General features: G+C 49.1%; 1 protein-coding gene and 2 non-coding genes across 3 annotated transcripts in view; 2 read left to right on the forward strand and 1 right to left on the reverse strand.

Moving 5' to 3' along the window:
• LOC142560627 (uncharacterized) overlaps positions 1-22,077 on the reverse strand; it is a 140,337-nt gene that overhangs the window by 49,293 nt on the left and 68,967 nt on the right. The window lies entirely within an intron of this gene.
• Positions 17,506-17,577, forward strand: TRNAE-CUC (transfer RNA glutamic acid (anticodon CUC)). The gene has a single exon. It is a non-coding gene; the product is annotated as a tRNA-Glu (tRNA).
• On the forward strand, positions 17,589-17,660 carry TRNAQ-CUG (transfer RNA glutamine (anticodon CUG)). Its single transcript has one exon. It is a non-coding gene; the product is annotated as a tRNA-Gln (tRNA).

Below are 22,077 nucleotides of genomic sequence, written 5' to 3' on the forward strand. Positions count from 1 at the left end.
GATCCTGGGGAGAGCGCGATACTAAACCGGAACGATTCCGGAGTTGGCGCATTGAAAAACCGAGTCGATCACGGAGGCAGGGTAGTCCGCAGTCACGTGGGTCACGTTACATGCGGTGAGGGTCCTCGCGTCATGCCTCGCAGGCAACCAATCGCTGCTGGTATGCAGTAAAAACGTGTTGCAGAAAACGGGCAATTTTTTTTTTTGCATTATAGCATTTTGAGAAATTAACCGTTCCAAAAAAGCTTCGCTTAGCATGTAGATTCCAGCATCTGCGTCGAATCTATATGACTCTTCATCTGCATGAGAAAGAAATGTAACAAATTACTGTTGGAAAGGCAGAAGGAACCTATGCCAACACTCATTGAAAGATTCTCCAAAACCTACAGAACCTACGAGAGCGGTGGAAACATCAATATTGAGACGTTTCACCGCCTAGCAAATGTTATCGCACAGCGCAGGACGCGCTTGCATGTGTGGGAAGTTTCTGGAATGTTATCGATGGTTCCATCCACTGTCTGTGAACGAACCTTGTGTAACCTGATCGCATGTGTGCTCGACGCGAAAAATGTAGAACTTTGTGGAAGGCACGCGGGTCCCAGCGATTACTCTGGAACGTTCGATGACTGATGTATAAAAGCCGACGCGTTTGACCCGCTGATCAGATTTTCGACGATCGCCGAGTGTGTTCGCCGCTGTCGCCGTTCTTTGAGTGTAGCCTGTTTTTGAGGGCACAAGTTCGCCCAATAAAACGCTAGTTTCGTCTTTCTCAGTTTGGCTGCTTTCTTCACAGTCACTACCACGTGACAATATATAAGGGCGCTAGAGGGGGAGGATGAAGTATGGAGGGGGAAGGGGTTCCGCTGAAGCTTCCAACACTTTGGTACCAGTCATTTTTTTTTCCAACGCGTTGTCAGGCGCATATGATGGGTTATCGCACCACTAAAGTTCGCGACTTTCTTAATATCCCCCCCCCCCTTCTGCAGATACATCTGGGAGAGCGGGACCGTCACGTTCGCTTACACCCCGTACGACATCCAAGCGCAGTACTGCAACGCAATCGTCCACTACTCCATGATGATTGGCCACGCCGGTCCGCAATTCAAGACCGGAAGGTTGAGGGGAAAGAAAGTCGGCGAAGCACTCAAGACTGTCGCCTCCTCGAGGCGTCGGGGTGTGGACGTTCCCGTCTACCTGACGCTGGGCGGGTCGTGGGAAGACAGCTACGCAATTTACGAAGCAGTTTCGAATGCCACAATCGGCCAAGCCGTGGCCGATTTCGTGGAGAACAACACCGACGTCTACTCGGCAAGTGGCTGCGCTACAATTAATTGGGGCTGGGCGAAGATGAACTTTTTTTCGAATGCGAATAGAAAACGCATAGTAAGTACCGAATGTCGAGTATAATATATTGAATAGTCAGACGCACATATTTACAGAAGGAGTATTTATTTCGGTATATTTAGGCACAACGTTTGTACTCACTGGTGGAAGTTAAGATAGGTGACTACGGCACAATTAGGATCAGTTTTAAAGCTCGATATCACTAATTATCATTTAGAAAGTGAAACTACACAATTGGCCTAGCATTTATAGAGCACGCTTGCAAACAAGCTTTCCAAGAAGTGTGACTAGCTTTGCAAAAATGATGAATAAATGGTTCTGGAAAAAAAAAGATCAGAAAAAGGAAAAGAAAACCTTGGCAGGCACTAAAGCTTCGTCTTTTAAGAGTACATCCCGATAGCATTTACATATACAACTCTTCCCGGCAACTGCATCTTATGCAACCGTAATCTTTACTGGATAACGCTTGCGTCAAACGCTTTACACGAAAGCGAGCTTTCTGGTTCTTTTTTTTCTTTCCCCCGCACGACCGGTGACGCGGATGCGAGCGCCATACGGTGGTGCTGCAAGAAACCGAGCGCCGCTCTGCAATTGGTAGAAAACTCGCTCACGGTCAACGCACGGTCAACGCACGGTCAACGCATAGTCAACGCACAGTCAACGCACAGTCAACGCACAGTCAACGCATAGTCAATGCACGAACAACGCCGACGACGCCAGATTTTCTGCGCCACGGGGCCCTTAAAGCTGATGGAAGACTTGCGTGCTATACATACGTGCAAAGGGGTCCTTTGCAAGAGGAAGAAAAATTGCTGATTGGCAGCGTGAAAGATACAAATGCTACACGACAAAACACTAAATGACACACTACGAGTCAAAATCGCAGGTTGTCATGTGAGCTACCGCCGCGAAACCGAAAGCAAAGCTTGAGTTACCCATTTTGTTCCTGCTTTGCTTCGAAAACTTTTGTCGTCGTTGTGACAATTTGCAATACATTGTTTAGCAGATGGAGAACAGTAAGTAGACTTTGACAGCCGGTTGGAGAAACGTTTGGTTAGTTTCTCAATGAGCGAAAGTGCTGAACAGTTCATTTTCGAATACAACCATATGAATAGTTTGTGTGTTATACTAAATTGTGAATTGTGAATGCTCTTCAGGCACTGAGCGCGCAGTTGTGTGTAGCCAAGATAGTACATCAAAAGTCAGATCACTTCTGAAAATAATGATATCTGAAAGGTGTCGCATACACCTCGGGACATATCTGATAAGACATGTACTGTAGGTTTGAAAAAAGAAATGTATGATGTGTTTTAGTAAAACGAGTTTGCATACGGCTGCGGGTTTGCTCTTGGTGTCTGCATGTCGTCACGTGACGGTTTCTCTTCTTTTCCCTGCTTTTAAATGTTTTACGATAAGGTACATATTTCAAGTGACTGGATAGGTACTTTCCAAGTATGCTAGACGCGAAGCGGTTATTGATCTCATATCTCATTCTCCTGTGGAGAGTTCTAGCTTGGAATCCATATTCCGTGAACTTGTCGAAAGTAGCCGTGTCAAGAGTTCTTATTCCGCTCTACTGCAGCTGAACGATTTCCATGATTGTGAAGGAGCAAAAAAAAAAGTTGGTGAAAGCAAATTTTACGACGGCAGCACCTAAAGGACATAAGTTTGGGCATAACTAACTAAAACTACAATAACCAGGGTATAAAAAGGCTCGTTTGTGAACCATTTCGCAATACTATACAGAGCAGCTCAAACAACACGAGGATGTATGTGCGTTCATGAGTACATGAACTTGTGCTCGCGAAGACACATCAACAGTTTGTTTTTGCCCCCTTCTCGTGGTCCACTTTTTGCTTGAACTGCACTAGTTTTCCAAGAAAGCTGTTATGCTGAAGTGTTCAGTAGTTAAGCTAGATTAGTACATTTATAATAGTAGTAATGACAACGAATTTATCTTACGCAAATGTTTTGAGTAGCCTCTTTCTTTTCCGTTCCTTAAGTATATATATATATATATATATATATATATATATATATATATATATATATATATATATATATAGTGCGGCTTCAATGTAAAGGCAGTTGTAGTGTGGCCAATGTGACTTATAGCACGATACAAATTTGTCATTGGGCAGAACCCGTATTTATATACTGCGTTTATTGTGGCGGCGAGCCGTGATTATATTAGCGAGATTTCAACAAAATCCTCCCGTCGATATCCAGCGCTGTGTCCGCCTTCCTTTCTACGGCGTCATTCTTGTTTCTTTCGCGCTGCTTGTTTCAAGAACGATCGGTATACAATCGACCAGGGCATCAACATCGACTGGATCCGTCCGGGCGACGCGTGCAGCCAAGCCGTTCCGGGGGCTCTCGCAGTCAGCTTTCCTTCCTTCGTGAGGCTCTTCAAGTCCCGTTCGCTGGGCGTGATGCTCACGGTGCCCCCGCTGCCCCACCTTCTCGGCCCCTACCAACTGCCGCGTTTGCTCGCCGAGCTCGACTACGTGGTCGTCTCGACGCACAAGCTCCGCTCGCCGGGGGAGGTCACGTGCGCCGGAGAGCGCCGCATGGCGACGGCCGCTTTCCTCCGCATCAGGCGCACCTACGCCTCGGCGCCCGCAGACACCGCGGTGGCGGACAAGTTCGTCTACGGCATTTCGGTGAGCCGTGCGCACGCTTAACGAATGTGCTAGCGGGCACGGGCAATTCAGATGACTATAAGAAGCAGCGTCACGGCATTAAATCGAAACTATAGAAAGAAATCGCGCAGTAACCGTCGATGATGATAGTGATTGTAAGCGAATGAAACGAACGAGCGAACGAACGAACGAACGGTTGAGCGAACGAGTGCGAGATAACGAACATTTCCCTCGCCGAGTCCGACCACGGACCATCGACCGGTCATGGAAAAATCGACCGACCCCAAGAACGGCCGAAAGAGCCAAAGCAAGCTATTATCGCGTTTAAAAGTCGGCCCAACACGTGATAGCGCCTCTATACGGTTCAGTTAACCGGGCTCAGCGCACGCTCCACCAAAGAGGAAACGAGTGAGGCAGCGAAGCGCGGCCGTCGTACTCACACGTTGCAACGAAGAAGAGAAATGTGCCCGGTGGCTGTAAACGACCGGAGCTGCACAGAGTGGTTGGCAAAGCAGCCCCTACTCAACCCCCCCCCCTCGCCCGGGCCTCCCACCCACCTCCCGTACAAGTGCGCATCAATTAAAGCCTACCGGGAACAAATCACCCTTGAGAGAAAGAGAGAGAGAGTCCCGAGCGCGGGAGGAGAGTTGGCTTGCGGAGGATGGCTGCTTGATGTACTGCCCCCCACTAGTTCATTTCCTACTCCCATGTATTCAGGCATACATCCAAATTAGACAGAGAAGAGACCTATAGTATAAAAGCGCTTCGATAGAAAACAGCTATTGACGTGAAACGGACAAGTACCCTCGCTGAAGCGTTGCCTCCAGCAGGTGACATCGTTTGTTCGACTACCGTTCGTTTAAAGCGTAAAAAAAAAAATTTCTTCCACGACTCCTCTCCACCTCGACCTTTTAATGCGAAACATTATATAGAAATCTCTCGGCAAGGCCACGTAAGATCATTCTGAGTTTATCGGCTCGCCGTAGACAATCGATTCACCGCTTACAAATGCAATAAAATAATTCTACAATCTTAAACTAGACATATAGTCATGTGTACAATATTGCGAAACCATGAGGATATATGCAATAGTTAATTCATGGAACTTAAAATAAAACGTCATTTCTTGGTTTTGTGAGAAATGTGAAGTGATAGCTAACATGAGAGCTTGAAAATAGCCAATCTGCATTACTTACGCAGTAAAAGTTTTATTAAGGTAAGTCCCATGACTCATTCGCGTGAGTCACTGTACTCCGGCGGCTGCTGCTTACGGCGCGGCCGCGCGGCCGCTGTACCTTGAGAGAAATCTGCGACGTGGGCAAATTGCGCGCCCGCGCGGGCTTCGTCTCCAGAGTGATCTGCGATGTTGGAAAAGTGCGCCTAGCGCCGGAAGCTTCGTACGCGTTGTGCTTTCAACGCTTCGTTCGCCCCGCGGGGTCCCGTCGCCGTATGTGGTCCGTCGAGGCGTGCTGGTGACGTGGCGTCGCGGCGATATGCCCTCTCCCCTCGCGCAACACTTGGCACGCTACTGGGGCCCACCAGGTGTTACGTTTCGCCCACTGCTCCATCGAGGCCCGAGCCGGCAAGCGCGATGCCAGCGTCACGAGCGCGCAAGGCGCATTCGTCACGTGGCGTCGCAGCCAATCGGAATTTAGGGGCCGTTTCGCTGCTACAGACGCCGCCGGCTTTTTCGCTCATAGGTCATCTGACCCTTTCGCACAAAAAAAAATATTAAAGGGACCCTGAAACGCTTTTGACGATTTTCTACAAACGTACTGAGTCGTTAGAGTAGGTCCTTCTGATCATTAATTGACACATCTAAGTGATCTGCGTAAAGCGTGTATTTTATTATAAGGTTTTAAATATGGACATCGCTGCCGATCGCAGCGCACTGCTCGGCAGAATTTTAAGCCGCCCCTACCCATATGACCAAAATCACCCATATGACGTCAGTCGGGCGAGCTATCCGATTGGCTGACCAGGGCGCGTGATCGATAATTTTTCCAACTTTATGGTAAACAAATGATCTTTGTAATAGTTGGAATGTTAGTTAATTTGTTTTTATAAAAAGAAAGTAGCATAAAGAGAATGCACAAGAACAATTTTTCAGTACACTTAAGCACTTCCGGCACACAGCAAGTGTCGTCTGCTTGTGTTACGACGTACTACGTTTTGACGAAAGCTCCGCGGTCACAGTCGGTCTCAGTCTTTTCGCAAGTACTATGATTCGACTTTGTTGCCTTGTGGACTGCAAACGTAGCGACTGGCAATATGTCAAGCTGCGACATCGTGTCCCTGTGCAAGGCAGCGTACGAGCGAACTGGCTGCTGCGCATCGGACTGCCGCTATACGATCGGCGCCAGGATTTGCGCGTTTGTGGCCCTCACTTTACACCGGAAGATTACTAACGCAATAGCGTTTCGCGAGTCCCGTATTAGGGCAAACATAAGCGCAAGGCGACAGGGTCTGGCCGCTTGACTGTGCCGTAACGGGATGAGCCGAGATGAGCAGAAGGGCAAATGTGAATGGTCTGCACGGTGCAGCCACCTGGTGGCATAGAGCTCAACCATACACAGTAGCAGCAACGAAGCGTATTCTTCTTCGCTGCTGGTGCGTATTTTTCGCACGAGTGTAATCATCAACACGTTGTTTTTATAAATGTTTAAAATGTTTTACACTTGGTTAGAGCAATATTAGCGCTTTGTTTGGCTGGTTAAGCGCTGCGCCAACAAGTGTCTGGACCGTGCAGACCGATCAGGCCGCTCACGTACGTCTACGCCAAAGTTCCTTCATCAGCTTGAGTTTATGCATCCAGTCATTTGCCGAAATGACCAGCTTGCCTGTGGTTAACGGAATACCATACACGTTCGGCGCTACCACAGAATGCTCGCAACGCACGCTGCTTCGATAGCTCTCGCTTGGGGTCGACAGCCAAGCGGCTAGCGGAGAGGTTTCGCGCGGGCGGGGGCGGGCTCCGAAACAACCGGAAGTGGACGATGTGACGTCGCATCGTGACGCAGGACCAGTGAAGGCGGAGCTTAGCCCCGCTCGCTCGGCGAACGAGTTGAGGAAAAGCGTGGCTGGGGAGGAGGGTAACTTCTAATCGCTTGCAGCTCCATTAATACGTAACGCTTCACTTAAATTGTGGTGCGAATGTTCTACTTAAGCTGTACCCTACGCGTCTACAAAATTTGTCCGAACCGTTTCAGGGGCCCTTTAAATGTCGGGTTTAACGTCCCGACATTGCGCAGCAGGTAATGGAGGACGGCGTAGTCGAGAGGCTCCGGATTAATTATTCACCACGTGTGATTGATTGACTGAAAATTAGGTGGGCGGATGAGATTAACAAGTTTGCAGGGACAACATGGCCACAATTAGCAAATGACCGGGGTAGTTGGAGAAGTATGGGAGAGGCCTTTGCCCTGCAGTTGGCGTAACCAGGCTGATGATGATGATTATGATTGAATGATTGATTGATTGATTGACATGTGTTAAAATAAATGTGCAAGAGCGTTTTCGCACTTCTCCCTTATCGAAATGCGGTTTCCGCGGCCGGAAATAGAGAGAGAGAGAGAGAGAAAAACTTTATTGATTCTATCAAGGGGTTTAGCGGTGAGCCGTCTTGCGCTTGCTGCCTGGCTCTTCAGCACGGGTGTGCCCCTATTCCAGGGCTCCACTGAGCCTGGCCACTTCGCACGCGTGCTGCACCATTGCCCTTTGGGCGGTGAGCTCGCTGCTTGTGAGCAGGCCCTCCCATTGCTCCGCACTCGGGTTTTTATGTTTATGGAATGTGTAGTTATGCTTACATTCCCATGTTATGTGGTGAAGAGTTGGTATTTCTCCGCACCATGGGCAGGAGTTTCTGTATTGTGTCGGGTACATTTTACTTAGTATGTGTAGATTATAGAAAGTTCCGGTTTGTAGCCTTCTCCAGTCGGCTGCTTCCTGTTGTGTAAGTAGTGTGTGTGGCGGAGGATATTTGATTCTCTGCCCTCTATGGTAGTTTAATATTTCCGCACACGTCGGCTCCATCATTGTAGGGTTCTCGAGAGGCTCTATCTGTCCAGCTCGGTATGTGATATCGCGAACTAGACTGTCTGCTCTCACGTTCCCTTCTATCCCGGTATGGGCCGGTATCCAGAAAAGTTTGTGTTTCACTTTATTTCCGAGGGTTCCTGCTCCGAGGAGGATTCGCAGGGCCTCTTTACAGACTCTCCCCTGCATGTAATGCCTGCATGCAGCTTTGGAGTCTGTTAATATGGTTAGTGATCTGTTACTTCGGTAGCCTTCGGTCGCTGCAAGCGCTATGGCGACCTCTTCCCCCTCCATCATCATCATCATCATCATCAGCCTGGTTACGGCCACTGCAGGGCAAAGGCCTCTCCCATACTTCTCCAACAACCCCGGTCATGTACTAATTGTGGCCATGCCGTCCCTGCAAACTTCTTAATCTCATCCGTCCACCTAACTTTCTGCCGCCCCCTGCTACGCTTCCCTTCCCTTGGGATCCAGTCCGTAACCCTTAATGACCATCGGTTATCTTCCCTCCTCATTACATGTCCTGCCCATGCCCATTTCTTTTTCTTGATTTCAACTAAGATGTCATTAACTCGCGTTTGTTCCCTCACCCAATCTGCTCTTTTCTTATCCCTTAACGTTACACCTATCATTCTTCTTTCCATAGCTCGTTGTGTCGTCCTCAATTTGAGTAGAACCCTTTTCGTAAGCCTCCAGGTTTCTGCCCCGTAGGTGAGTACTGGTAAGACACAGCTATTATATACTTTTCTCTTGAGGGATAACGGCAACCTGCTGTTCATGATTTGGGAATGCCTGCCAAACGCACTCCAGCCCATTCTTATTCTTCTGATTATTTCACTCTCATGATCCGGATCCGCCGTCACTACCTGCCCTAAGTAGATGTATTCCCTTACGACTTCCAGTGCCTCGCTGCCTATTGTAAATTGCTGTTCTCTCCCGAGACTGTTAAGCATTACTTTAGTTTTCTGCATATTAATTTTTAGACCGACTCTTCTGCTTTGCCTCTCCAGGTCAGTGAGCATGCATTGCAATTGGTCCCCTGAGTTACTAAGCAAGGCAATATCATCAGCGAATCGCAAGTTACTAAAGTATTCTCCATTAACTTTTATCCCCAATTCTTCCCAATCCAGGTCTCTGAATACCTCCTGAAAACACGCTGTGAATAGCATTGGAGATATCGTATCTCCCTGCCTGACGCCTCTCTTTATTGAGATTTTGTTGCTTGCTTTATGGAGGACTACGGTGGCTGTGGAGTCGCTATAGATATCTTCCAGTATTTTTACATATGGCTCATCTACACCCTGATTCCGTAATGCCTCCATGACTGCTGAGGTTTCGACTGAATCAAACGCTTTCTCGTAATCAATGAAAGCTATATATAAGGGTTGGTTATATTCTGCACATTTCTCTATCACTTGATTGATAGTGTGAATATGGTCTATTGTTGAGTAGCCTTTACGGAATCCTGCCTGGTCCTTTGGTTGACAGAAGTCTAAGGTGTTCCTGATTCTATTTGCAATTACCTTAGTAAATACTTTGTAGGCAACGGGCAGTAAGCTGATCGGTCTATAATTTTTTAAGTCTTTGGCGTCCCCTTTTTTATGGATTAGGATTATATTAGCGTTCTTCCAAGATTCCGGTACGCTCGAGGTTATGAGGCATTGCATATACAGGGTGGCCAGTTTCTCTAGAACAATCTGTCCACCATCCTTCAACAAATCTGCTGTTACCTGATCCTCCCCAGCTGCCTTCCCCCTTTGCATATCTCCTAAGGCTTTCTTTACTTCTTCCGGTGTTACCTTCGGGATTTCGAATTCCTCTAGACTATTTTCTCTTCTATTATCGTCGTGGGTGCCACTGGTACTGTATAAATCTCTATAGAACTCCTCAGCCACTTGAACTATCTCATCCATATTAGTAATGATATTGCCGGCTTTGTCTCTTAACGCATACATCTGATTCTTGCCAATTCCCAGTTTCTTCTTCACTGTTTTTAGGCTTCCTCCGCTCCTGAGAGCATGTTCAATTCTATCCATATTATACTTCCTCATGTCAGCTGTCTTACGCTTGTTGATTAACTTCGAAAGTTCTGCCAGTTCTATTCTAGCTGTAAGGTTAGATGCTTTCATACATTGGCGTTTCTTGATCAGATCTTTCGTCTCCTGCGATAGTTTGCTGGTATCCTGCCTAACGGAGTTACCACCGACTTCCATTGCACACTCCTTAATGATGCCCACAAGATTGTCGTTCATTGCTTCAACACTAAGGTCCTCTTCCTGAGTTAAAGCTGAATACCTGTTCTGTAGCTTGATCTGGAATTCCTCTATTTTCCCTCTTACCGCTAACTCATTGATCGGCTTCTTATGTACCAGTTTTTTCCGTTCCCTCCTCAGGTCTAGGCTAATTCGAGTTCTTACCATCCTGTGGTCACTGCAGCGCACCTTGCCGAGCACGTCCACATCTTGTATGATGCCAGGGTTAGCGCAGAGTATGAAGTCTATTTCATTTCTAGTCTCGCGGTTCGGGCTCCTCCACGTCCACTTTCGGCTATCCCGCTTGCGGAAGAAGGTATTCATTATCCTCATATTATTCTGTTCCGCAAACTCTACTAATAACTCTCCCCTGCTATTCCTAGTGCCTATGCCATATTCCCCCACTGCCTTGTCTCCAGCCTGCTTCTTGCCTACCTTGGCATTAAAGTCGCCCATTAATATAGTGTATTTAGTTTTCACTCTCCCCACCGCCGATTCCACGTCTTCATAGAAGCTTTCGACTTCCCGGTCATCATGACTGGATGTAGGGGCGTAGACCTGTACAATCTTCATTTTAACGCGATAGCGTTAAGGAGCTCGTGTCGCAGAAAAGCCGGTGTCGTCGGCGTCGGTGTCGGTGTCGGCGTCCGCGGCGTTGGCCGTGAGCGATAAATCACGGCAGGCACTTCATAAATAAAAAGCAACTTCCAAGATGGGCTGGGTGGGAATCGAACCAGGGTCTCCGGAGTGTGAGACGAAGACGTTACCGCTGAGCCACGAGTTCGATGCTTCAAAGCGGTACAAAAGCGCCTCTAGTGAACGCGGTGTTGCCTTAGAAACGTGCCGTAGAATGTTATACTGCGGTGTATATCGGTAATTATGAGCACGTAACTTACAGAAGTCGCATTTACACGAATAGCGAAGTACGTCTCCGCTACATTTCTTCTGCGCTTACCGCACACGCCGAGCCATCTTGCGGCAAACACAGAAGACCCCTCCTCTCAATGTACGGCGCTGCCGCGACAGGTGGCGCGCCATGCGCGCATTGGGGCTGTGCTGTGCGCGGACCGGTGCCAGGCGCGTTGCGGCCCCGACTCCCTCTCCCCTGGCGACGCTTCGCCGTGCTCCCACGTGGGTTGCAGAAGCAAGCGCCGTTCCTTTCTTTAGATTACTATCTGTCTATCTCTCTGCCCGTGCCGATCACGACGTTTGGCTGGCGTAGATCGTTTCCCCCTCCGAGACACCGAGTTCTTTGGTTCGTTCCGTTTGCTCAGGCGCACGTTTCGTTGCCGCGCAGAACGCTGCGTTGCTGGACGCTCTCCGTGTGATAGGTGGGCGCAAAGTCCGATGCGGGGCGCCTCGTAAGTGATCCCTGCGCCGTAGCGCTTTGTCTTACACCCCTTGGCGGGTCGATGGGAACGCTGTCGCGTTCCACTCTTGAAGGCGAAGCTTAAGCGCCCTCCAATTTTTGTACCTCTTATTAAGTTTCACAACAAGACCTGCCACCCTCTCGTTAATGCTATAGAATTCCTGTATGTTACCAGCTATATTCTTATTAATCAGGAATCCGACTCCTAGTTCTCTTCTCTCCGCTAAGCCCCGGTAGCACAGGACGTGCCCTCTATTTAGCACTGTATATGCTTCTTTCGGCCTCCTAACTTCACTGAGCCCTATTATATCCCATTTACTGCCCTCTAATTCCTCCAATAGCACTGCTAGACTCGCCTCACTAGATAACGTTCTAGCGTTAAACGTTGCCAGGTTCATATTCCAATGGCGGCCTGTCCGGAGCCAGTGATTCTTAGCACCCTCTGCTGCGTCGCAGGTCTGACCGCCGCCGTGGTCAGTTGCTTCGCAGCTGCTGGGGACTGAGGGCCGGGGTTTGATTGTTGTGTTCATAGGAGGTTGTGGCCAAGTACTGCACCAGGGTGGCCAATCCTGCTCTGGTGAGGGAGTGCGTTACCGGTTCTGGTCACCGGGTTCAGGCCACACTCCAGGCCTGTTTGTGCAATTTTATCAACACGCGGATTTTTTTTTTTTAATCCGGTGGAAAATTGCCGGCACCGGGATTCGAACCACGGATCTCTTGCACGCGAGGCGGGTGTTCTACCTCTACGCCACCGCTGCACTCCGCTACCGTGCAATTCCTTATGGTTGCGCAGCTGATTGTCTCTCCCATGTAGTCTACTACAGCCGTAGCTACTCTGTGTGTTCTAGTGTGCTTGTCCCACGGGTATAGCCCTGCATCCGTGTACACCGTGTTTTCCTGTGTTGCCAGGTTTCCTTCCACGTAATATGCCCTTGCCTGCCTTCTGGCTGCGTGTAGGTTCGCATCCATGTTGCGTGGAATTGGACTTATTCTGAGTTCAATTCCACGCAACATGGATGCGAACCTACACGCAGCTAACTCTCTACTTCGTCTTCAGCAGCAGAATGCCATGTGCGCTGAACCAGCATGCCACGTCAACCAATCGAACAAATCAGTGAATTGATCGATCCAGCAGGAAAGTAATAACGACGATGTTTTCGTTGCAGATTGCTCCCAGCATCTACAACATAGAGGAAACTACAAATGCGACATTTCCAGCGCCCATAAGGAACGTTGCAACGTCGTTTCGAGGATTGCAGCAGTGGAAGAGCAAGACGGCCTACCCATTCGTGTGCGACTTGCAAGTGAGCGACACCAAGTCTGACAAGGAATGCGTCATGGCCTTGGGAAGTATGAAAGGAGAGGTCAGTTTTTATTTCCACCCGGAGATGAAAATACCGCTAGAACCACTCTCACGATGAGTGTCAACATCAATGCGACTATCGATGAAACAATATAGCGACATAGTGTATAGTCGCCAGCGCAACGTTCCATGTATGAGGCGTGTATGCAGCCGGGTTCCTCTCGCGCTTCCCACTGAACACGATGCGAATTCTAGGGCCTATATATATATATATATATATATATATATATATATATATATATATATATATATATATATATATATATATATATAGGCCCCATAGAAAATTTTGGTTATACAGTGTAAGTTGTTACGTGTCCTGTTGGGAGCATTCTGCAGCAAAAATTTTTCAAATCGGCGCCCATTAATAGCCGAAATAGAAATATTTCAGTGCCGCGAACCTATGATTTCAGGAGGCGAGCTCCACTGCCAAGCGAGACTCTCTCCACTCGCCCCGTATGGCCTCCGCAAGCGAAGTTCCTTCCCTGCGTTCTCCCATACCGTACCTCGACGATCGCGTAACGCATGCGTCACGGGTTCTACCTTCATTTTTTTTTCCTCCTCGCTTTTCTGCGGCGCAGCACACTTACTTCCGCTGAAGGCGTCGAGCGCGAGCTTTTGCGATTGTCTCGTTTCTCGTAGCGCACGATTTTGCGCGTTGTGCACGAGGAGACCTGGTTAGCGCTATAAGTCAGTGCTACACGAATACTGGGGCAGACACAAGCGAATCCCAGAGCATGATCCCGCGCTGAAACACGGTAAAAAATGGCATAGTTTCGGTGTGAGCGCGGGCGGCTCACGACGTCGCAACAAGTCGACGAAACAGATGTACATCTCTCTTTCTGCGGTGCGAAGTAAAACAAAAACGTGCAGACATTCGGTTTGTGTGTTTTATCATTTCTCTAAGCTTCAATTCGTCTATTCAAGCAACATATTACACAAAGAACAGATGTAGCCTTGAATAATTTCCGAAGTGATGCGTCACCACGAAGCGACGCCACAGTACAAACACGTACGTAGGCGAACTATCACGTGTACGTCATCCTCCGGCTTGTAGCCCGGCGGCCGCGAGGAGAAGGGAAAATGGCGTTCGGTTTGAAATTTCTGATATTTCCGCGGCGCGTAGTGATGTGATACTTTGCAGGCATGATCATCATCGCGAAATGTATGCGCGGCGCTTCTGAACTCAAAATGGCCAGACCTGGTGAGGCACCCTTTAAGGGGTCCTTGTCGCAGAAAATCCTGTGTCAGCGTTGTCCGAGCTACGCAGGCCCTACACGTGGTGCATGGGCGTTAAGTGAACTAATTGAATTTCTCAAAGTAAAATGCGTCAGAAAATTCATAAAATACGACTTACACACAACCTAAAGACAGTTTGAATATACGAGAAAACATAATCCACTTTTTGAGACGCCTTCACGTATACGCGTGCCGACTACGCAGGTGGCCGCGTTCGCGCGTGCCGAAGATCTGTGCCGGCGCATGCGACAAACATACGACGACGGGATCGGCGGTGACCCCGTCGCCGTGTTCGACGTCCAGCTGGACGACTCCGCCGGTAGATGCAAGCTCGAGAACAGCAGGGGGCCCCTACTCAGGGTCGTTGCCGAGGCTGGACCCTTTGACTGCTGAGCCACGTCGCCGGGCACTCCGATTTTGACACTTGGATCCTGTAGCTCTTGAGCAACTTGCTGACAGTGCTTCGTTTTATTACTGAACGCGATAGTTTCGTCTCAAAATGGAACGTTATTTGCATGATTCAATTTTTCTTTTTTTTTTTTTTGCTACACCAATTTTACGCTGCTAGTAGCTGATATGTTTAAAGAAATATAACTCCGAAGACGTTGCGGTGAATCTATGCCATATATATAGGAACGCTAGAAAAATCGCGCATGTAATCATTAAATGCACAGGGCTTATGCTCCTCTTGGACTGTGACTTAAGGTAACGTGCTAGAATGCTTGTTTCACACGAAGCGCCCCAATATGTTGCTTAACGCTGGCTCAGGTTCTTCATAAGGCACAATGACTTCGCAATTTTTATGCCCTTGTTATTTGCCTATAGGTTAAGTTCATTGATTTAGCATTGCGGCAAAAGGCTGGGTTAGTATGTCTTCCGTATATGATGGGGGAGTCTCGCCTGTACTGCCATGCGGCACTGAAGCCCCGCCGGCGGTGTGTATACAGGGCCGGTGGCATCGGTGGTAAAACGGCATCGCATGTTAAAGGGCAATAGTCGCAACCTTTGAGTTTTAAAGGGACACTAAAGGTTACCAGAAACTCAAGTTAAAGTGGTAGAGCAATGTTCTAGAACGTCTAAGGCGTCAATATAATCGCGAACAGAGCTTTAGTAACCGAGAAATTGAGGTAAATGCATGACACGATTTGAGACCCCCCAGCGACATTCCGGTACTAGCCCGATGACGAAAGGTCTCCTCATAATTTGTGTTACTAATACTCAACTACTCGTATTAAAGATATCATTTCATTCGATTATAAGCCGGAAAAAATGCTACTTGTCTACGTCTATTCGATTCTAGGAAAAAATAACATTTTGACGTTACCCTTCAGTAATATGGGTGTTCGAAAGGTTTCGTTTTCGCTCGACTCTGCGCCGCGCACGCTTTGGAGTTTCAGTAGTTTCGTTATCGCGTCGTCCTGTGAGGGTTCTGCTCGCGAAACTTTCATTTGGAACAAGCAGCGAGAATGCCACGTCCATGTGATGTCGTGGGAAGCCCTCGTTGCTTTCCCGCTCCGGAGAGCCGGTGTCGAGGCCGCCGTCGTAGTACGCAACGACGCCGGCAGTGCGAGCCCTCAGAAGCAGGTCGCGCTCGTCGGTGCTCAAATCGCTGAAGTTGAGCCCACCATCGCGAGCCAATCTGTCGGTGTCAGGGTCCATTGCGACGAGCGTCGAAGTTAGCGTCATAGAATGAAGTACCAGCTTATGGGCGTCTTGCGCTGGAGTGTGAGGTATAGTAGCGGCGCCTGGTGGCGGTGCGGGAAACGACATCTGGGTCGTGCCAGCTTGGGTCGTATTGAGCCCTGGCTGTGGCGAAGCACGTTTCTAGGCCGAGTTTTGCGTCGATTCGCACATTTTTATGCCCTGTTGCGAGTGCGAAAAGGCTCGTCGCTTCTCATAGACCACGCCGACCACGCTGCGAGCTCGCCGCAGCCTATAGTTTAACGAAAACGGACTCTCCGTGTGCCGTGGGACGTAACGTGGGACGTAATTCGTTTCTCCTTCCGCTAGCCACCATACTCCCGCTTTCGCTCTGCTGTCGGCTCTGTCTTGGCTCTGTTTCTGGCCGCGCGTTCGCGTTTTGCGCAGAAAAGCCATAGCGCCTTCTGCGGACGCCGTTCTACACACCGATGGCGCAACGTCACTACGAGACCATGATGTCAGTTCTCCTCGATCGGAGGGCGGGCGATTTGAACTGCGCTAGAGGTACGCGGACGCTTCAGAACGCATTTTCTCTTAAAATAAGTCTCTCCTTGGCACGAAACAAGCGTTTCGAGGTTTCTGGGATGGTATTTCAACAGTCCACGTTGACTTAATAGTAACCTTTAGTGTCCCTTTAAATACGCACGTCGCGTTTACAGAACAAAATATATCGAAAACGGTGATCTAAGCTAAGATTGTCGCCTGTTTTTGTTGTTGTTGTTGTTACGCGACAGCACTTATTCTCATCGCTCAACGAACCGCCTGCTGTTGTTGTTGTTGTTTTTACGCGACAGCACTTATTCTCATCGCTCAACGAACCTCGCTCTATAAATTTGCTCGCGACCCGCGGCAGCTATAGGAGCAACGAAACGATTGGGCCGAGCCACGGAGGAAGGAAACTAAGGAGAGGCCCTACCCCCTCCGCGCGCTAGGAGAAAAGTGTGGCGGAAATGACGTAGTAGGTTCTCATTTTTTTGCTGCTTTTTAAATTTTTTTGTTGTATGGCCACGCCTTTTGGGCCACAATGGCGGCGTTGTTCTGATTTTGAGCGCTCACACTTGTTGCTCTGGTAGGTTTCGTGCCGTGGCAAAGGCGCTGTGTGGGCGGGTTTGCGTTAGTCACCATGTCTTGTTGCGCTGTGTTACCTGCACCGTGCTCTGCCGGATGTTGCGCGAGCGTGCGCGAAACCACGCGCAGCGCGGCGTGGTTTCGCGAAAGATGTAAACAAGAGAGGAGGGTGGCACAAAAGGCGGAGCATCGCGATGAGCAACGCCAACTTCCGGCTTCACTTTTGCTTCACAAAGAGTGACGTCAGGGCCTCTCCTTAGTTTCCTTCCTCCGTGGGCCGAGCCCACAAGAGGGCTACCTCGCGGCTACATTCGGATATCGGCGGGCACGCAAAGAGGAAGCGTGGCAACATGCACGCTTGCAGTCTCGGAGGGACGCGCATGCGTGCACGCGTCGGTCTCGACACCAGGGGTTCACCGGCAGAAGGGGAGGAGGGTCGCTTTGCCACGCGCTCGCGCATCCCGCAAAAAAAAAAAATGAAAAAAAGGTTCCGGCGTGGTCTAGTGGTTAGGATACCTGGCTCTCACCCAGGAGGCCCGGGTTCGATTCCCGGCGTCGGAATGTTTGGTTAGAGTCTCATGGTGTAATGGTTAGCACTCTGGACTCTGAATCCAGCGATCGGAGTTCAAATCTCGGTGAGACCTTTCCCGTTTTTTTTTTTTCCCGCAAGGGCTGCAGAAAACAGCGTCAACCTTTCCTTCTCCCTTCAAGAACCACTTCTCTCTCCCGCAAACTTTTGCTGTTGACTGTACATATTACATGGGTGGCCCAGAAACGCAAACTGAATGGCCCGGGCCGTACTGCCGTTTTTTGACCGTAAGCTCGAACTATCCGTAGCGCATGAACTGGTGTACTGGGGTAATAGGGTCATAATACCGAACGAAGCTAGGGAGGGAGTGCTGCATCTTCTACATGAAACGCACCAGGGTTTAGCGGCAATGAAATCTGTCGCGCGTTCTTTGTTCTGGTGGCCAGGCCTCGGCGAAAATATTGAGGAAGTGTCTGCTTAGTGCTAGTACTGTGTACAAAATCTGCCGATGCCAACTGCAGCTCCCGTCGTCAACTGGCCTGAAACAGGCGAAAGGTGGTCCCGTATTCACATTGACTACGCGGGTCCGATCTGCGGAAAAATGATACTCGTAGTAGTCGACGCACTCACCAAATGGCTCGAAGCAATTACCTTTGTCGCATGCCTCAACGCATGCTACCATTAAATGTCTGCGTGGCATTTTCAGCAGGTTTGGAATACCACGCACCGATCGTTTCTGACAACGGGACCCCGTTTGCCAGTGAAGACTTCGCGTTGTTCGTGGCAAACAACAACATTGTGCACCTTCGATGCGCTCCATACCATCCCCAGTCCAATGGTGCGGCGGAAAAGGCAGTGCGAACTATAAAAGATGGCCTTCGAAAAATGAGCAAAGGAACACTGGAAGAGAACCTAGTGCGGTTGCTTTTTAACTACCGGAGGACTCCGCGAAAATCGGGTAAATCCCCAGCGGAGCTGCTTTTGGACTATCAAATACGCTCACGCTTGGACACATGCTTTCCTCCAGCACTTCCAGGACCAAAAGAGAACCAAGATGACTGGCTGCCCTACCTGTAAGTGATGTGTATGCCCGCAATTACGGTGCGGGGAGCAAGTGGACGCCCGGCCATGTGAAGGCGACGTCTGGAGCGAAAATGGTGACGTTGGAAACGTCGGACGGGGTCCTCAAGCGGCATGTAGACCAGATCCGCCCGCGACAAGAAGCACCAGGCGATAAACCGACAGTAACTAGAACCACCACACGTCGCAGTGAGCCAGAGCAAGCAACACTACAGCATCCAGAAACGGTGAACCCGGATGAAGGCATAACTGCTCGGCGCATTCCAAATGGCACCCGTTCTCCAGATTTTGCGACACCAGATATTCCAGTGGCCCCGTTGAATACAGGTGTCGCCCAACAAACTATGAGACGTTCAACGAGAGAACGCAAGTTAGTGCAACGCTTTCATTTCTGAGGAGGAAGGAATGTTGCAACTTCACGTGTTTTCGAAGTGCGCGCACTTTTTATCGCCTCATCTGACGATCCTTCAGAGTTCGGACTATCACTACCAACACGTGCTCCTTCCTATCTTCCTGCCATTCGTCTACTTATAAATGCGCTCTACACCTTTGAATAAAGGTTGATTTTGTTCTACTGACTACGCTGATGCTTCACTGGTCTGGCGTTACTGCAAGCACGCCATGGCTATGCTACAGCAACAAAAATGAATTGGCAGTTCCGCCGTGAAGGCGAAGCACAGATTGCGATAGCAAATTAGCAGATAGCTGTACGAAGTAAGGATAGTAGTTTTAGCGGCCGTATGAACTTGTTAACATTCGTTTACTAACTAAATCAACAATGATAGAATGCGTAAGCATGGCTCAACGAGGACGTAGAAAGTAACACATCCACGGAGACAGCGCTGTCTTTGTGTGTCTGCTTCTTTCTAAGTCCTTGCTCAGTCGCGATTACACATTCTATCATGGATTCAGAACTAGCCCGTCAACGTGTTTCAAATAAATTAACCAGCACGGTGTCACGCGCGCACAGGTAAACATGAACACACCTCGCTCGATGGCAGCGGAAACTGTCTGTGAAAACGCTGGAGCTCGGAATCGGGGCAGCAGCCACGAGCCAATTGACCGCCGTGCATCTGTCGCTTCAACGCGTACGAAGCGTCGAAAGCACAGCGTACACGAAGCTACCGGCACTACGCGCACTGTGCAAACATCTCGGAACGCTTCGAAGATGAGGCCCGCGCGGGCGCGCACTTTAGTCACGCGGCAGATTACTTTCAAGACAAACGAGCGCCGGCAACGCGTCCCTAGAGCGTCCGCCAAAGCGTCTACTACGGCGTCCGCGATTCGCGTGGCCAACGCCGTAGCAGAGGCCGCGGTTGTCTCCACTCTGTGCAGACAACACCTCCTAGTCTAGAGGGTGTTGGGCATACCCGCCCCCCCTCCCGCCTCCCCGCCCACACAACCACTCCTCACACACATTCCTAAAGCGCTGACAAATCAGTCTATCCGGCAGTCAACATTTTGATGCCTTTTACTACGAGGGCTGTATATGACTATAACCTTACATGGATTTTTCGTCATCCATCAACAGAAAAAAATCATCATGTGGGCCGATCCTTGTGATAGTGCAAAAAGGGTCCACGCTCAATGGCACACACCCTTGTGGGCTTGAGAACCTGTAACGCACCCTTCCAAATCTCCAAGATGGACCCACATATGCGGAGCGCTCAATGCCTGCTTCACCTCCACTGCGGGTCGGCCCGACATTGCACTACCATCGGGCCGACCCGAAGCACTTTGCTTTTCGTTTGAGAGCTTTGACTGTCGTCAGCTCTCACTCCCATTCCATCGTCACAGAGTGGAATGGTTGCCAATTTTTTCACTGCTTTTGAATGGCGGTAGTTATCGGCATCTCCTGGGGCATGAAGGCCAGTTTTCTCATCGATTCGGTGTCCGTGCGATTAACTCGACACGAGTTCAGTTGTCACCATCTATTCGACGATCACGTGCATTGCTGTTGCTTTGTTAGTTCAACCTTGTTTGTTTACACTGATCCAGGAGCCAGGAAAGAGATTCGGTCCATAGTCAGCTGGTCTGTATGCTTGCGGAACGAGTTGCGTCTGGAGAAAACGCCAGTTGCGCAAAACTTTTCCTTTTGCCATCATTTCCTCGAGTCACAGCTTGCCACGACGCTGGCAGACCCTCGGAAGCATATACCCGCGATATAGATTCGATAAGGTGGAAAATAAAATAATGCCAAATAATATCGATCATCAGACCCTGCATTAACCGGTAAAACGATAAACAATATCATTGTCACCTGTTACCTTGTCTGGCTTTTCCCTAATTGTACAGCACTTCTCTTGCAAAATTGGAAACTCGAAAGGAGTGTCGCAAAGAGTTGAGAAATTAAGCGATCTACTAAGGGAGATAGCCAAGGCGACAGCAAAACAGGAAGGAAAAGTGAAAATTAACAAATTTAACTGTTGTTTGTGAAAATATCTATGGATCAACATCTCTTTATTTAATAAGGAAGCAGAGAAAAGGCCCCCGGAAGTGGAGAATAATTCTGTGCGTCTTGAATCACGCTTCTACAGTTATCAGTGGAGCCGCCTGACGTAGTCACTTCTCTGCTGTGCTAATGTAAGTGTTTTTCTAACCTTCTATGGTAGGCACAGTACGTCTAGAACCGCAGCATCCTGCACTCTACGCGGTTGTATGGGACTAGTGACGACGCATCGTTACGCAACTTCCCAAATAGCGACACGGGTCGGTTTTGGCACTTAAATTGGTAGAGCAGTAAACGAGGGATCCAGAAGAAATGGGATTGTTCTGCAAACATACACATTCCTCAATAATTCTTCCAGGGCTAATTCAAGAAACGCAACTAGAAATCTTCATTTTTTACTTTCGCTTGTTTTCTTGTTCTTGACAGCGTTCTTCCTGCGCTTCTGTCAGGCGCGAGTCCATTTGATGTGCTTCCTTGTTTGCCAAGCAAAGGAGTGGTGCATTTCACAGGCGCACCTGTGAGGTACACCTTATTTCAATTTTCTTTTGCGGATTTACACGTCCTTATGGCGAATGGTGGCATTTTTCACATTTGTACCAGTAAAGCTACCCCCCCCCCTCATTTGCAGTTACCTTGGATTGCTCCCCCCCCCCCCCCCCGAAAAAAATATCCTGGGTACGTGCCTGCTGCAAATGCCATCATATTTCGATGCCTCTTCATGCCTCCGTAACGGAATCGTACACCTTTTTTAAAGCACAGCTTTCACTGCTTCTTTCTCAGGGTTTGGCGTTTGTTGTAGCTTCTTCGCCGTGCACACTTGTCAATATATTAAACACAACTCGGCCCACAGGGCAACTGCTGGCTGCTGCTTTGCAAAGTAGACAACTTGGGCCACTGTGCGTGGAGTTTGCTATTCAAATTATTAGAGGGAACTCTGGCATTGCAATCGTTTAGCTGCCATGGCAACGAAGGTTGGATTTGTCTGGTCTTCGTGCTTGCGGCT

Source organism: Dermacentor variabilis, chromosome 10 (genome assembly GCF_050947875.1).
Source record: "Dermacentor variabilis isolate Ectoservices chromosome 10, ASM5094787v1, whole genome shotgun sequence".
NCBI lineage: Eukaryota > Metazoa > Arthropoda > Arachnida > Ixodida > Ixodidae > Dermacentor > Dermacentor variabilis.